A 17,029-nucleotide genomic window follows, 5' to 3' on the forward strand; every position below is an offset into this window, starting at 1 on the left:
TTGAGCTTGTCCAAGTCCCCCTGGGTGGCATCCCGCCCTTCAGGGCATGTGAGCTACACCAACCAGCTTGCTGTCCTCTGCAATCTTATTGTTACCTTCTTAAAGGAATGCACCTTCAAGTTGTTTCACTGGTGCTTCTTTGCTGTCTCCTATTACCTCTGGAGCCCCTCCAAGTTTCAGAGCAGCAGGCTGAGGTCCTCACTAGCAGAACATCCCAGTAACCTTGGTGTGTCCTCCCAGATTTTGACACAGACAAGCCTGATATTATCCCCTCCCCATTAAGTCTTAGGAAATTTGTGGTTTCTAAGGCTGGATTCACAACAAAGTAATAGGTATTAATTAGGACATACCACTTAAGAGTAAATACTGCCACATCATTATGAACTTTTCATATGTATTTAGTGCTCATTATCAAAGGAGTGAGACAGCCAGCAGTTAGGATCAGGCTACTGAAAGTGCCACCCCTTTGTAAAACTCTGACCAAAATAAACCTGAGAAAGGCTATAACAATATTATCACTGAATAAATACCACTTTGTCTTGCACTAAGGAGCTCAGTGTTTCCAGCCTTAGTGGAAAAGAAATCTTTAGAAGTTATAAGATATCCATGATTTCAGGTGGTGGCTCTGAGAAACAAATTGAATTCCTACTACTGAGTTAGAAAAGAAACTTTGGTCCAGGAAGTGGCAAAATGTAATGGTTATTTGTTATTTTTTTAATTTCTTTTTCTTTCATAATATACTATTATAAAAGCAAAATTACATTTTGACCAATGAGACTGTTTTCAAAGTGTTAGAGTGAATTTTAGAGGGATAGAGGAGTATAATTCTTCTCTGAAAAAAAAACCAAAAACAAATTAAAAAAGTCTTTGGTATTGAGCAAGATCTCTTTTAATCCTCTGATAAAATTATGTGGGATTCTGTTGTAAGATATTTCTAAAAACACATCTAGAAAGTGAGGCTTAATTTTGAAAGTTAGTGTTCCTGATTTACAAAAAAATCATAAAAGCTCCACAGAGTTCCAAGAGACCTGCCTTACACCGCTTGCCATGGGAAGACCTTGTCCTCGTTTTTACAAGCAAGTACCAGACCTGACCTGTTAGTCCACTTATGTAAATAATAAGTCCAATTCCCTTTGCAAGCTCCTGCTAAAGCTGTGCCATTAGAGCCATCGTGTCATTTAGGCAGTCAGTGGAGAATCAAAGACTGCCTGTGCTGCAGCAGCCCAGTGCTACGTTTCTAAGAAAATGGGCTCTTAAAAAAGGAAATGTCACACCGCAGTGTGAGAGATAAACAGAGGTATATCTTTAGAGCAGCAGGCAGGGACTGTAGAAACACTCTCTGTAAATGACTTTGATCCCCTAGTGTGATGAATCATGGAGTCGCAAATCCTTTTTAGCTAATTGCTATCAGCTTGTGAGATTTTTCCTTCCATGTTCAATATCAATTTTCAGGGCCATAGGAGATAGCACTTGTCCCCCGAGTCTGCTGGCGACTTACCGCTAAAACTGAACTAGCACCACTTAACAGTTTAAAGGGGGAAGTCATTTAATATGACACTGCTGCTGGTAACTAAAAGGGAAAATATTAGGGGCAAATAAAGGGAACAGTAAACCTTTTTTGTACTGTCAATGACTTGCCTTTGAAAATGTCCTTTCCATATCCATGTGGTATCAGTGCATCTATCTCAAAGCAAAAGAAGTTTTAATTATTCAAAAGTGGCAGGCAGGGACTTGGGAAAAAGGAGAGTGAAATTTGGTTGCTCTTCAATTCCAATAATTTCCACATTAAAAATTGTAAATAAAATAAACTTTTTAAAGACTATTTGAACCATACTATTGGACTAAATGATAAATTTAAAATATAATTTTGAATTTAAACACAGTGTGTATTTCACTCCATTTCCACTTTCAGGACTATCAAGGGAAAATGTTTTGGATTTCCAAGAAAATCTGGTCCTTTCCTGTTCACTGGAATTCTTCTGCAAAATTTTGTAACCACTGCTTACTCACAAGGTTATGAAGACCAGAAGTTACATCTTTGAAGGATAACAGCATAGGTACTTTTCCAGACTATAGGGGGACATAACTCCCTGCAACTTCTGAACACTCCAGACTTAGAAATTCTGAATTCATATTTGTCTCTTGGTATTCAGTAGCCCCTGAATGCAGACAGCATCTCCAATAGTCAAAACCACTTGGTAAATAAACTTAGATTTAGTATCAAATTTCATGGTGCTTAAAATGTAGAATTTACAGAATGAAAGAGCAAGCTATTAGGGTAGTTGATTGTGTAAAGCTAAAAAAACATAGCTCTTCAAATAAGTGTAGGAAATTTTGTTTTAAAAAGAGCAACTGGAATTACTTTTGATGAATCTTTTTAAGTTAGCTGAACTGTCACTGTTGGTCCTATGGTCTTCACAGTCATTCACTAGATTTAATACTTGGAACAGTGACAAATTTCCAGCCTAGATTAGGAGTATTTTTTTAATCTGTATAAAAGAAAATTAGCATTTTATCCTAGGGACCGTAATCACCATTTAAGGATAAATATATGTCCAATAAATCCTAGCTTCAGAGCAAAATTTGGTTTAATTTGTTACAGACCAAGAGTTAATCACAAAAATTATTCTGAGACAAATTTTAAACAATATTCTTTTTTGAAAATATAGAAATAAATAAATACATAAATAAAAGCCATTTGGCGCTTATTGTTTCCTGGTGTTTTTCCATTGGTTTCCTTATCAAGAGAAATGTCTAATATTAAAGTAGAGACTCATTTATTTGAGCTGGGATAGACTTAAAGATGCAAATGAGATGATGATTATGGGATTTCAATGTGCAGGAAACAAAATTAAAAATAAAAATATCATTACCTGAGCACCCAGATTCTGAGCTGGTATCCAGATTATTTTCTTTCCTGGGGAAGACAATAAAATTTTGGTGACAAGACTCCTAATTTTGAATATTTTCCCAATTTTGAATATTTGCTTAAGTTTTAAAAGTTTCCCCTCAGCTGTTTCTTATGGAGACTTCTTAGCACATGGGGCTGCTGCATCTACTGCTCTGCATCACATAAAAATAGAGTAGGATGCTTCTCAGCTTCCACCTTACATCTGGGTTCCACTTCACGGTGTACATTTAACTTGCTTGTATTTTCTAATATTGTCCACCAAATATCCAAGTGAGAACATAAAACTTCTCATGTTTTTCCCTTGTCTTGCCCAGAACTTTTTTCTCTGAAAGTTTACTCAAAAAAGTTCAGCCTACCATCTGATCACAGCATCATCACTCATTAATTCAAAGTACCTGTATTCCAAAATTATATTACAATGATGCCTTTTATAAGGCATTGTCTTACAATGTACTCATAAAAAAGAGAAGTAAAACTGATTCATATTTCTAGCCCATTTGCAGAGATGTTACTGTAAAGAAGCAAGGAGAGGAGACTGAAGGATCAAAACTTTTACTCAGGGAGAAAAAAGTAGATGTTAACTCTGACGTGAATTGACTTGATAGTAGGGGTCAATGTCTGAGAAAGGCAAGTAGTTTCACTCTTGGATTTTCCAATTTCCCCAAAATATGGAACAGTTAAGTTCTGAGAAATAAGAAGAGGATTAAAACAAATTTGCAAAAATTTTGGACAGTGCAATTGGATTTGAAGGATGTTCTTCAGTGAAGTTATATGTCTAAAAATATTTTTTTCCTTTTTGAGGGAAATTAAAACAAAATATTTTCAAGCTCACTGTAAAATGAAAATCTTCAAGGCTGGATGAACAGAGTTAAACCTTTTTGACAATTAAAATATTTGTAAATTTACACACAAGTTGCAGCTGATATTGCAAACTAAAAAGCAATACTAATACCATGTTTAAGTAAAACCTCTTCACATGAATAAAATTAAATTTGTTTTAAAGCTCAAAAATAAAGTCACTTGTGACATTGGGGGCAGCAACATAGGTCACACAAAGTTTGGTTGCCAAATGTTGTCTGCTATCCTCTCTCATAGGGGTAGAATTATGCTCTTAGAAAATATTATAAATTATCTTTAATTTACAGAAAAAAAAATATATTAAAATTCCAGATGGTCACACAGCTCAATGAAAATTTGAATACAATTTCAATACTATTTAATTTCAATTCAACAAAACTGTGTTATTTTAGCTACTTAAAACTTAATCAGGTAATATATGAATAAATTTTCTTTCCTCTCTCACTGGAAGTGAAAACTGATTAGGTGTCTCTAGGATTTGAAATTAGGATCTAAGATCTCTCACCATGACACTTAGTCAACAAAAGTATTCTTCCAGCAGAATTTTACTGAGGAATTGGAGGGAAAAAAAGATTGGAAGATAACTTCTTAATAGTGATTGGACACTAAATCTACCTAATAATCACCAATGTGGCATTCTTATGTTTTCTTCCATTGCAAAGGCAAAGTATCCCATTTTTGTAAAAACCAGATACTAATGCTCACAGTGAAGCTCTCTCTTCCGATTCAGGGATTTGGTCCAATTATAAAAGTAACTTTAAAAAAAAAAGAAAAAAATTGTCTATGATAAAAAGTCTCAATATAAAAAAGACATAGAATAAAATTATATTTTGAAGAATTTGAAAAAGAAGCACAGGAAAAGTATTTTTTTATAAACAGAGAAATCTTTTTTGAGTAAAAATTGACCTTACTTGTGTCATATAAATTTCTAATACAGTATACAGTATATTGTTTTCCAGCATTTATTGCTGATAAGAAATGCAATTATCAAAATAATTTTTCAAATAACAAAAAATATGTGACACTCATCAGTAAAATTGACTAGATTTTTAAGCACAGAAAAAATAATCTGAATTTTTGTATCTGCTCTGAGTTTGCTGAAGATGTTTGAGTCAAAGGTTTTAGCTACAGTTCATTGTTTTCATTCAATAACTACCTTAGTTGTAGCTGTGAAAAAATAATGTATAATGAAATAAAGATGTACAAAAAAGTGCACTTGAGCTTTTAAATAAATGGGGGCAAAAGTGCACAGGCTATTCTAGGACCTGCAGAGATGGCATAATACCAGCTTAAGTAATGCATCTCAGTTAAAAGTGACACTGTGCTGTTAGTGAGAATATCTGTTGGAGTTTAGAGGAAAACTAAGTTTGGCCATTTTCCACCTTTTAAAAATCCTGTGAAAGAACATCTCTGGCAATCACTGCCAGTTGGATGCTGTTCAGCACCTGGGCAACTTCAGCACCACAAAACTAAAGAATGCAATCCTGCCCTGGATCTTCACAGTATAATTCTCACTAATGCCAGTCGATGTCTTAGCTAAACAGAGGGTAAAGGACAAGGTCACAGGATAATGAATTTAACTCTAGGTTTTTAAATGAGGGAGGTTGAATTGTTGAGGCTTTATCTTTTTTTTTTTTTTTAATGGCATCTTTTTCTTCCTCAGGGAGATCTGCAGGCTGTGGCTTTTTGCCTTTGAACATCCTCAAGTCAAGCATCAAGAAAAGGTGATGAGGGTTAGGGAGGCTCCCTTGACATTTGGTGCACTGGCATCAGCCTTTGCAATTACGGGCCACCTTTCTAGCAGACGGTAATTGAAAAGTGTGAACCACATGGGCTCTAGTCAATAATAGCGTCAGCATACAAATGACACTCTGAGCTTTCTGTGTTCGCCATCCACTGTTTTTGCTTTTCACCTTTTATCCTTCTCAGCATCATGACTTAATCCACTCTAATGAGGTGAGCTCTATTGCCAAAAATCGGCAGCAACGCAGCTCTCTTCTGGCACCACTTGGGGTTTGTAAGGAGTCAAAAAAATAGTGAGTCTGTCAGCTTTCCAAAAAAGGATGACAGTGCACCCTTTGAAATGTCCTCAGCTTTCCTGAGCACTCTTTTGAGTACAGGCTTCTTCCACCCTTGCTAAGGAATGCATCCCACCTTCATAAAACTTGTTCATCAGCAGCCCAAGGTGACCAGAGCCTTTGAGTTAATTTAGTACATGCATTTCCTAGCTTGAAGGTCATTATTGGTGGCCACATGTCACTGTTTACAAACAGCAGGTGACTGCCAACAGTGGTGAGTGTGTGAATTTCCTTTGCTCTCTTTTCCTTACCCATCTGTCCACGTTTCTGGAATCATAAGTATCTGCTTGTAGCAAAAGCCTCAGAAGAGAATGCCAAGATATTGGAGATGATAAGACTCAGAAAGAAGATAGCCAGTTACTTCTGAGTTACTAAAAGGAAAACAGCTAATTTTGCAGAGACTTTTTTCCTCTCTTTTCTTTTCTCACATTCATTTTAACTTAAGGTCATGGAAGGGTACATTGCCTATGTAGTACTTACAAAGAGCACTTACAAAGACCTGGAATTAATGAGTTCTGCCTAGCTATGAGATTTTCATCAGATTTCAAAATGAATGTAGAAGAGAGTTCTACACGTGTGTCAGTCATAAATAAATGTCATAATAAACTGAAATAAAATCCATATCTAAAATATATATATATTTAATTGTGTAAAATTGATCCTTAGAAATGGTGTGGTACACTTATCAATAACTTTAACTGCAATGGCAATTTCCATATTTAAAGATGGAGACAGAGGGTGGGGGTAGGGACAAGAAGAAAAAGAATTACAATGGAAAGTGTTTCCATGGAATTAGGCCACATGGCTTTAATACATATATACACAACTGAGGAAAGCAGAGAATTTTGCCTCTTACACTTCTTGGACCTCTCTCTCCTTTCTTCATCTCTAATCTGGTTTTTGCCAATTCCTTTTGATCTATCAGGGGCAGGCGAGTCAGGTCCGTAAGTACAGATGGAGTAAATATGGAGATTAGCCTCTCCTCGTACTGCATTAGCTCCTAATACCTGATTAAGCCCAGAATCATGCAATTGTCTTCGTGTTGGCTATCAGAGTGGCAGAGCACAGAAGGGGGCAGGATGAAGGCTGATTTTGTAATGGATACTTATTTTATCCCAGTGCTCTAAGAAGATTAGGCCTGGGGGTGTCACATTAGCCATGATCTCTGGGCCTTTGGTAGGCTCTTGCAGTTTTCAAACACCTCTGCTTCAGCCGTAGAACAAACAGGCAGCTTGGACGCTGTGGCCCCATGTTGTGGCATGAATAATTGCACACTGCAAATTGTTTGAAGATCACAAAGTGCTGTGTAAATTACCCAGTTTTGGCTTAGTAGAAGTGATTTGTGGTGATTTACTGAATCTTTTCACAGTTCGGCATTAAACTTTCCACATTTCTCTCTATCAGAGATGGAATGAAAGTTGAGTCATATTTTCCTTTATTCTTATCAGATCAATCTTTATAAAGCCAGATTGTATAAACTGCTGTACTGTATGCAAGCCCTGCATGCAGCACTTTGTCTTTGGTACAGGTTCAATTATATTTAGCTGAAGCACCGAAAGATGCCTATTCAGCACAAACTTTAAATCGGCTCATGTGATGAATGTAAGGACATGTTCAAAACCATCTGTATAATACATGCAGAAATAGTACATGTGAAAGCCTGCACCTTTTTTTTTTTCCATGAAAGTTTCCAGCAAGCATTCCTTTTTGTTTAGAAACGTCTCAACCTAATCAATGACCAAGCGAAGACAAAAATATAAAAGCTACTTTGCACTCATTTAGGAAAACTGTGAATTGAAGTCCAAAGTGAAATCAGTAATATGAGATGTTAAAATTAAAAAAAAAACTGAAACATTAGTAATTGAAAGAAACGGAAACACTTGTAATATTGGTACTTATAATGAAAAACACATTTTTATTGCGTTAGAGAATTTTTCTATGTTTTTTAAAAAAATTAATAATCACTCAGGTCTATACATTTAATTGTATTGCAATTAATTAAGAAGTGAAGTACTTTTCTGTTTCCAAACGATTTTTAAAGCACTGTATAAACACATGAAACTATCGAGAACCAGTAAGAAGCGTCATATTTAATAAAGAAAACCTTGAAAAGTAAAAGTCCATAGCAATACTTTGTCAGCTATATCTAATACTAGAAGGTAAATATCAAGCTTTGGGGAGAGGGTGTTGCCTCTATTTGTGATCGATGAGGAATAATCATGCTTCCTCTTCTTTTCCCCTGGGGCCAGACAAATGGGGAAGATGTGACCTGGCCTTCGTTTTCTGTTTTGTAAAACTGGTATTATTGTGGGTATGTATACTTTTTTGCCCTATTTGAAATAATTGTACTTCATTCAAATTAAGCAAATTGGCAGAGAGAAACCTGGGAGTAAATTACAAGTCTATGAATTAATTTTAAAAAATCATTTTGTGCTATTATACTTTTGTTTATTAATCAAGATAATAATATTTTTAATCACAACAAAGGTAAAGTAATTAAGGTTGTAAACATGGGGGTAATCTGTGCATATTTCAGAAATCACTGGAAAAAGAAGCAATTTTATAAAATACAATGCACTGTATGTTTATTCTATTCACTATAAATAGGTTTTTTAGGTACTGATCAATTAATATTTCCAGATTTTTTCACTAAGGATTAGGAGAACCTAAACAAACCCTCAAGATACAAGTGTACTCAAATATGCACATACATGTGTACACACAAAAAAGTGCAAGTTTCATATAACTTGCTATAAATCAGCAAAATAAAATATATAAAAAGTAGCTTCTATCTACTACCAAAAGCAAATATTCACATTGTTGTTCAAATCTGATAACATTTTTAGTAACTGGTTACTACAGTATTTAATACAAATGTTTAAGTGCAATCCTTGGGAGATGTAAGCACACGCTGAGGGTGAGATGCTCTTCTTCTATACACAGAATATATTGCATCAGGTAGATATTATTCAAAAGAAAAGAAGTTGTATTTAAAGAATTCAAGCAGTCTTAGTGAGCCTTCCCATTTGTTCTGTTTATCAAATAAAAGGCATTTCCCCCCACATCCACATGAAAAAAAATATATATTTTTGGTCTCAAAATTGTGGAAAAACTACTTTTGGTCAATGAAACTTGGGACTTTGAACCATACTGCATTAAAAGAATGAAACTGCAAACCCTCTGACATATTGATCTATTTATCTTCCTGTTTGAGAAGTATCCTATGTTCTCTATGTCCAGTGTGTCAAACATAGCCTGTTTAAAACAGATTTGTAAGGGACATCTGGAGGAAACATTAAGGTATTTCCTAACTTCTACAGAACAAGAAAAAACAGCTAAATATTCCTTAAAATTTTACTAATTTCTGAATGGAAAAACAGTAAGCTGATAACTTATTGTGCAATCAATGTTTCTCACAAATCTGTCTCGGAAGAAGCTGGAAGAATTCATTACCTGGTGAAGTATCTTTAAAATCCAAACACATCTTTCTTTTTATCTGAGGGAGGATGGACACTCATGAAATTTAAAATCAAATTAAAATATAATGAGATTTTTAGGCTTTTGTTCTCAACAGATGAGGTAATTTCTCATATTTCTTAACTTGTAATTTACTCAAAAAAACATATTTTGGGACTTGGCCAAGTGCAATCATCCCATGCATTTGGTATTTGCTCGCATTTAACTGAATTAAGATACTTTCAGTGGGAACCTAAAGAGACCTAAAAAGGCTCAGAAACTAGGCCCATGTGTGCCTGAAATAAGTTACCTAGTGGGGTCTGTCACCCCAGACTACCACCACCATTAGGAGGACTCCTGGTTTTCTGATCCCCACTAGTTTTCTGACTCTGCCAGACCTTTATTCCCCCAAACCCATACTGTCCCACCAAAACGAAGCTCTATCCCCCACAAGTCATTAAAGTGGTCAGAATAATTAATTTATAATTCAATATTATGTAAATATAATATAATTTAATTTATGTATTGATTTATTATTAATAATTTATAAATTATTAATATTATTAAGAAAGAGTATTATGTGTGTCAATCTTTCCTGATAGAAGCATTATCTATACCCTTCACAGAGAAGCATTTAAAATCTACAGCTGCCATATAAAGATTAATAACAGGAATACATCCATGGCACAATTAGAGTGTATCACTATTTGGTTCTGGGAAATTCTTCATAATGAAAATACAATATAAATAGTTCAGAAGAGTAATTTTAATCTATTTAGGAAGAGATACGAGTAAATACCATATTAAAAAAAAAACCTCATCCTACAATGGTGGTGTTTAGTCTGATGATTTTTCTTTTAAAAGAAATAACTTCAATTTGTACTTTACCTCTTTCTGAAGACAGAGGCATTCAAAATGCCAGGAAAACTAATTAGTTTGGAATTTTAGCAATAAAGGTGAAGGGGAAAAAAGCAAAAATTCTATTAAATTGATGAGTTAATCATTATCTTACTGAGGTTTGGGGAACTAATGTGTTACATATACATCGTTACATATACAACACACTTTATATTAAAAAAATTTGAGACAAATAAAGAAGGAAAAATCTATGTTAACTGTAGCCCATTCAAGCTTGAGAATAATATCCTTAGCTGCTGATCTGGTATGATGTGTCTTCTAATTCTTCTGGAAGACCTTCAGCTACTTGTTCTAGAAAACACACACATCAGGTCCCAGGTATCAGCACCTCACTGGCCTCACCAACTGTCTTGGGTAGTTCCATATAAATTCACAGAATCATATAATACCTTTCTCATCCAAAATATCTAGTTGTGTGTGCCTCCATGATTCTTCTTATTGATATTAGATTCAGAGAAAGTCCTCTGGAGGACCAGCTATCCATGCCTGGTACAATTCACAGACTTGCTAGCAGATGGCATTAGGAGCAGGGAATGCTAGTGGGACCAAAACCCAGCAAGTGTAAATACCAGTTCTGCTGTTCACTTGAGTAGCAGCAGGACTGGACTTGCTGATTTTGTGGCTTTCCTCCTCTGTTATCTGGGTCTGGAAGCTCAAGCTCATTTCAAAGCTCAAGTTCTACCTTTCTACATTATAATGTGCATTCATGACTGACTGCAAGGGGACAGCCTCATCATTCAGTTGCCTTTTATTTCTAACCTTTTTGTTTAGAAAATCTGCAGATCTCCTCTAAAATTGTTTCCAAATACTGGCGTTCCACTATCTAGGTCATAAGTGATCAGCCAATGTTTAAAGGTTTTCATAATCCATCAGTTATTGGGGAGTGCAAAATATATAATTTCAGTGGCCTTCTTCAACAGTTCCTTCTTGCTGGGAAAGAAACAGGGTTTAGTACTCCAGATTCAAAGGGTGAAAGCAGACATACTAGTACTATGTACGTATGTATTAATAACTTGAATAGTATTTTAAAAATGGTATAATTCTTAAGTTCACATACTAGAAAGCTAAGAAAGGGCAGGATTAGAACTGCTACCAGAGATGGTATTTTGCAATCACACACCTTTTCTTCAGTTTTGTATTACAAAGCATCTTAAAAATTTTAGATGATAGCATCTTTTTTTTTTTTTTAATTTTCTTTTCTCTTACAGTGTACTGGCCACCTGAGAAAAACAGATCAGTACAATGAAAACAGTTGTTTTTTTGGGATTTGGGCCTTGTTTGCTTTTAGATGTTGGATTGTGTGCAGGAAATTTTGACAATGAGTCTTTTTTGGCATACATATTTTTATTAATTCAATATTTAACTATGTTAATTTGTATGAATAAAAAGCCCCAAGCAAACATCAGAAAATTCCATTACTGCGCTTACTCACTCCTCTATTCCTGTGTCAAATATATAGATGCAAATGCTGATACCTACTTCTCACACCTCTGCTTGGATCAGATAAGTTTTTGCACAGATTCGTTTTCCAGTCATGTGCCAATCTTATAGGCCAGAAAAAAAGATTTGTTCTCTCGGTTTTCCCTGGCCATCTAATAAACATGCAGAGGGTTTCTTGCTTCTTCTAAATTAATGTCATGAAGGAGATAATATTGTTTAGAGTTAGGGGGCAGAGAGTAAGATATATTTTCTACTTTCTAGTAAAGGTCTGTACTGCACTTAAGCCAAAAACTTGAGGAATTGATTTTGATAAGACTTTTTTCCAGGTAAGAGGACGACTATGGACAGCTAATGAGTACTGTACATATAACACAACTCACCCTCAAATGGGATCAAAATTCTTGTAGGAATTATGGTGATACCAGCTGCTTATAACCTTATTTGCTGTAATCATAAACAGGAAATAGTTTACACCATCTCAGCAGAGTTGTTCATTTCACAGTGGATTGGATTCAGGCTCTCTCCTCCCCTTTGATTTAAGCAGTAAATTTCAAAACTACTTACATTAACATCTGATCATGTCTTGAAGTGATGTTCAACCACAGCATTTTAAGTTATTAAAATGAAATGATGAACATATTTTTGGAAGAATGCATACATTCTGGAAGGCTTCTTGTGTCATGCACACCTGCATGGGCAACCTAAGCTGAATTTATCCTTCAACCAGAGAATGCCTTGCAGCTTCACAAAATTGCTCATTAATGAGACTAGATCAAAGTCAAAGCAAGGATCATGAACCACCAACTTGCCTTGCAGCCAATTTGCATTCTTCCTTTCCTCTTCATTTATCTCCCTTCTTTTGCTTTCCAGCCTCCAGGCGTTATATGAACATTAGGGGAAAGCATGTGCTCTCTTTTTTATGTGTACACAGCAAAAGATACATAAATACATTAACTGTGTTATAACTCCCCACTCCTCTCTACACTTTCAGTGCTTTGTATAAAATATTTTATGATAATTATAGCTTTTTACTTCTCTCAGCAATGACGTTTTATTGTCTGAACTACACTTCTTTAGCAAAAAACAATAAAATTCTAGATGAATAAGAACAGACAGATGATTAAGATATTAAAAGCCCATTTACAAATATTAATGGCCTCAAACTATTTATAGCCAAAATCTCTAGTTTTGATAAGGGCAAAAGTAAATTTCCAGGTTTCCCAAGAGAAAAGAGCAGTGAGGAATTCTGTTTTACTTTCAACTAAAATAGCAGGACACTGTAAAGGAAGGACTGCAACTTGCTACCATCATTCCATTTTTCAGCCCTTTTCTGGGCAAAGACAATAAAAGCTGAATAAGAAACCCAAAACTTTTACCCTGTAACAGCATCAGACCATGGACTTGTTCTAAGGTTACAAAGTCAGCAAAGTTAATAATGCTTCACAAGCAGCAACAGCTCTTAGTTCTGTTAGCAAAATACCCTCAAGTACTCAGGGAAAGAGAACATGCTCAGGAGCTAGTCACGGTTTAAAAGGAAAAAGAGATGTTGTTAGGAATGGTACAGTAAACTCAGCTGTGTTGCTCTTTTCACCCATGTGTATAATTTTTCAGATCTCTTTTTGTTCCCAAACACTCCAAATGTTTTTTTCTCTAAAACAGACAACATGCACTCCTTTTGCTAGGAGGATTACACTTACAAGCATTACACTGTACTCATAAAGTGGAATGTGCGTGTGAAGAACTGGTAAGAAAAAAGCCAGTTTCAGTTATAAGATACTAAGGACTATTATAAATAATTGTACGACAAAATTTTTGAAGTAAAATTCCTCTGCATAAGAAAAAAAATCACTATTCACTAATTAGCTGTTTAATACTGTCAGCTGAGAGGCCAAGGAAATGAAGAGAACTATCCTCTCAAACCAGGTGCTACCTCCAGGGCACGACAGAAACATGTTGGCAGAAGAGTGAGGAAACTTGTCCTAGTGCTCCTGGGCTATGCCTAGGGATGTATTTTTTTCATGTGCAATAAATTTACTAAAAATGGCATAAGAAGAAAAAAATTATGAAACATCTTGACAGTTTCTTTTAAAGTTCGTCAAAGATTTATTAAATTATTGGAAGTGCAGCAAGCCTGTCAAGGTGTGGATGGCTGTGTGCCTGAAAATCTTTATATGCTGTCCATTACAGCTAATCCAGCCCCAGGCTGGATTAATTTGTATGATGTTAAAAAACCCTTCCAGCTACCCAAAGGTGTCAAAGTAGGCTAGAGCACACAGAGTGCTTGAGAATACAGCCATCATCACTGCATTGAGTAATACAACCAGATGTCCACTCTCTTAATCCTGTACAAGTTTTTTTTGCAGTATCAAGGCTAAATGCTGACCTTCTCGGCAGACACAGAGGAAGATAATTTAAAGGGTTAAACTGGAGAAACTTCCCCAGATTTGGTGCAGAGTAAAGAGCAACCCAGGACTTGTACACCCATAACTGTTGACAGATGGGCTAGAAATACTTCCACTTGTTTCAACTATAAAGAGTGACATGTTACTTATGTTCAAAATAGGATAAATTTATTAGTCACTCTTACATTTAAGGCTATTGCTCAATTTTCTTTTCAGACCCCAAAGACTATCAAGAAGTGCATTACTTTTGACAACAGTAATGTAATATTTCACCTGTCAGGTATGGATGCACAGTGGAAAGGGGTGAAATCACCTAACATAACAAATATTTGTTAATATTTTAAGTAGGATAACCTAAGATTCTGATTTTTTGGTGCGTTTCTCAGCACTTGGGACTGTAGGCGAAAAACAGCAACACTTTAAGAGTCATACTACTAATAATAATAGAATTTTCAGAGTATTGTGTATGTTTCAGGAAATAAAATAGGCTTGCTAAACTATTTTCCTTCTTCCTGACTACTGGTAGACATATTGCCATTGTAGTAGCCCATCGCAATATGACCACATTTATAATTAAAATTAGAGGCACATCTCCATATGTTCTTTTATTAGCTTCTACAGCAGTGAATTACAGTGAATTACTTCATAGCTGAAGGGGAACATGCTGCAACCCTGCACTACTAGAACTGATAGCAATTTAGAAGGATGAGTGTTTTCCCCAACCCTTATATATTCTGAATGACCAAGGTGCTCACATAAGTATAAATCCTTGATTGAAAATTGTACTTTAGACACAAGACCATACTTTTCATGTCCTGGGTCTATGACACATTTTAATAAGGAAGACATGAAATGTGATATATTTGTGACAGTTCATCTTCACAGGTAGGGTTATGCAGAGACTTGATCCTCGCCAGTAGCTAAACCCCCATCCAGACATCCATTCATACACTCACAGAAAGCTGGGGGAAAGAATCAGAAGGGTAAAGGCAAGAGAAACCCATTGTTCAAGATAAAGTTGACTACATGAAGGAAAAACAAAACAAAACAAAAACCACCACAACAATCATCTACCAACTCACAGCACCAGATTACCCCCCCCTTCATTTTTTATCACTGAGCATAACATCACAAGGTATGGATGTCTCTTTGGTTGGGTCAACCACTGGTTCAGTCACAAATTTGAAACACAGCACCATGCAAGCTGCTCCTTTCCCAGCAGAATCAGTACAGAGTACCAGCAAACATTTCCTATTATGGACTCCTAACAAACACTCATTGCCTGATTCAAAAGGAGGACTCACAGTGTTAAGTGCTACAGGTACTCTGCAATAAATAGGGGATAGAGAACCTCATAGTCTGCAATTTATAATGAGATGTCCAAACAAGCTTGTAAAAGATACCAAAGAAATGGCTGATTCTTGATTCTTGATGCCTATTTGAAACAATTTTTTTTTTTTTACATATGCAGCAATCTCTCCTTAGCCTTTTAAAAATGGATGAGGGTGTGGTTGTGATACCTACCTTTAGAATACTGTTCTATGTATTGCAGTACCAGAAAGGAACTATACCCTCCTTGGTCTTGGAATGGGAGGAAGAGAGTCACTGAACAATATTAGGCTAAAGTTGCCAAGTTAGTGGCGATGAGAAATGCAAACCATCCAGAGAAAAGGCCCATAACTATAAGACTGATATTATAAGTTTTCCTCATGAAGTTAGGCACTTCAATTCCATGTTAACAGCTGTTCAGAGGACTTTGGTGGCTTTGCCCTATGAAAATTATATATATATAAATGTTTTCCCTTACCCATTGTAGTATTACACAAAGAAACAGTTTGGAGCATGCTGAACTGAAAGTCTGTCAAGGCAGATACAAGAAAAATGTAACTGAAGGGATACACAAGCAAAGAGATGTAAAAGGCATTGTAGATGGGAGGGTGGAAATGGAAGCTGAGTAAAGGACAGAGGAACAACTACTCCACAAGTTTTGAGAAAGAGAGTTAAAGGCAGAAGGAGGCTGTGACTAATATGTGTCTATCTCACTAGATACTTTCTTTGTCTATTGCATCACATTGCAACATCTGTCCTTTTAGTTTTATTCACTACTTGCCCCTACAGGTCCATTATTCCAGAATACTGCTGATATTTTGTAACAGTATAAGCACCATTTAAATTCATTCTGAGTAATCAAACTTGTCAAGACTTTTTCACTGATTGTATGTACTACAGATCATTTACAGAACAAACATCAATGAATATGGTAGGGCTTGAATATTACTTGAGGGGATATCTATGTGTCCCAAAACAAACAATGAAACCCAAAATTGATACAGAATGTATTTTGTTAACTTTATCAAACTAGGAGAAAACATAATCAAGATGAAAATAAAGCTGCTTATAAACTCAATTATTTACACTTTGGGACTAGTCTTCCAACTCTGTTCTATGTACACATTTGAAAACAAGAGCACTATGCAGAGGTATCTTGGAGAGCTAGGCTTCTTCATCCGTTGTCCAATAAACTGGAGTTCAGTTTATTAGGTCTACCAAAAATAAGATGGCATAGTGACTTTCAATAAAGAGACAATAAATGCTTGTAATAAAGAAAGGAGGAAGAACTGCTTACGCTAAAGAATAAGAATGAGAATGATAGAAAAACACAGATTATTGTAAACCATAAGAGGAGTAACTTTTTTCTGCTGTTTAGTGTCTACTGGTAACCATTAGCAAAATCATAATCAGTGAGAGTTAGAATGCACTACTTTTAAGATGACCTTGGTGCCCAGCAAAGTTATGGAATAGATCACCTTGAGTGACCACACAGGAGATACAGGGCAAACAAGGGATGAGATCCAGCCAGCCCAGGTTCAGGAAAGACGTCTCCTGACTGACTTGATCTCCTTTTATGACCAGATGATCCACCTGGTGGATGAGGGACAGGCTGTGGATGTGTCTACCTGGACTTC

Source organism: Camarhynchus parvulus, chromosome 2 (assembly GCF_901933205.1).
Source record: "Camarhynchus parvulus chromosome 2, STF_HiC, whole genome shotgun sequence".
In the NCBI taxonomy this organism is placed as follows: Eukaryota; Metazoa; Chordata; class Aves; order Passeriformes; family Thraupidae; genus Camarhynchus; species Camarhynchus parvulus.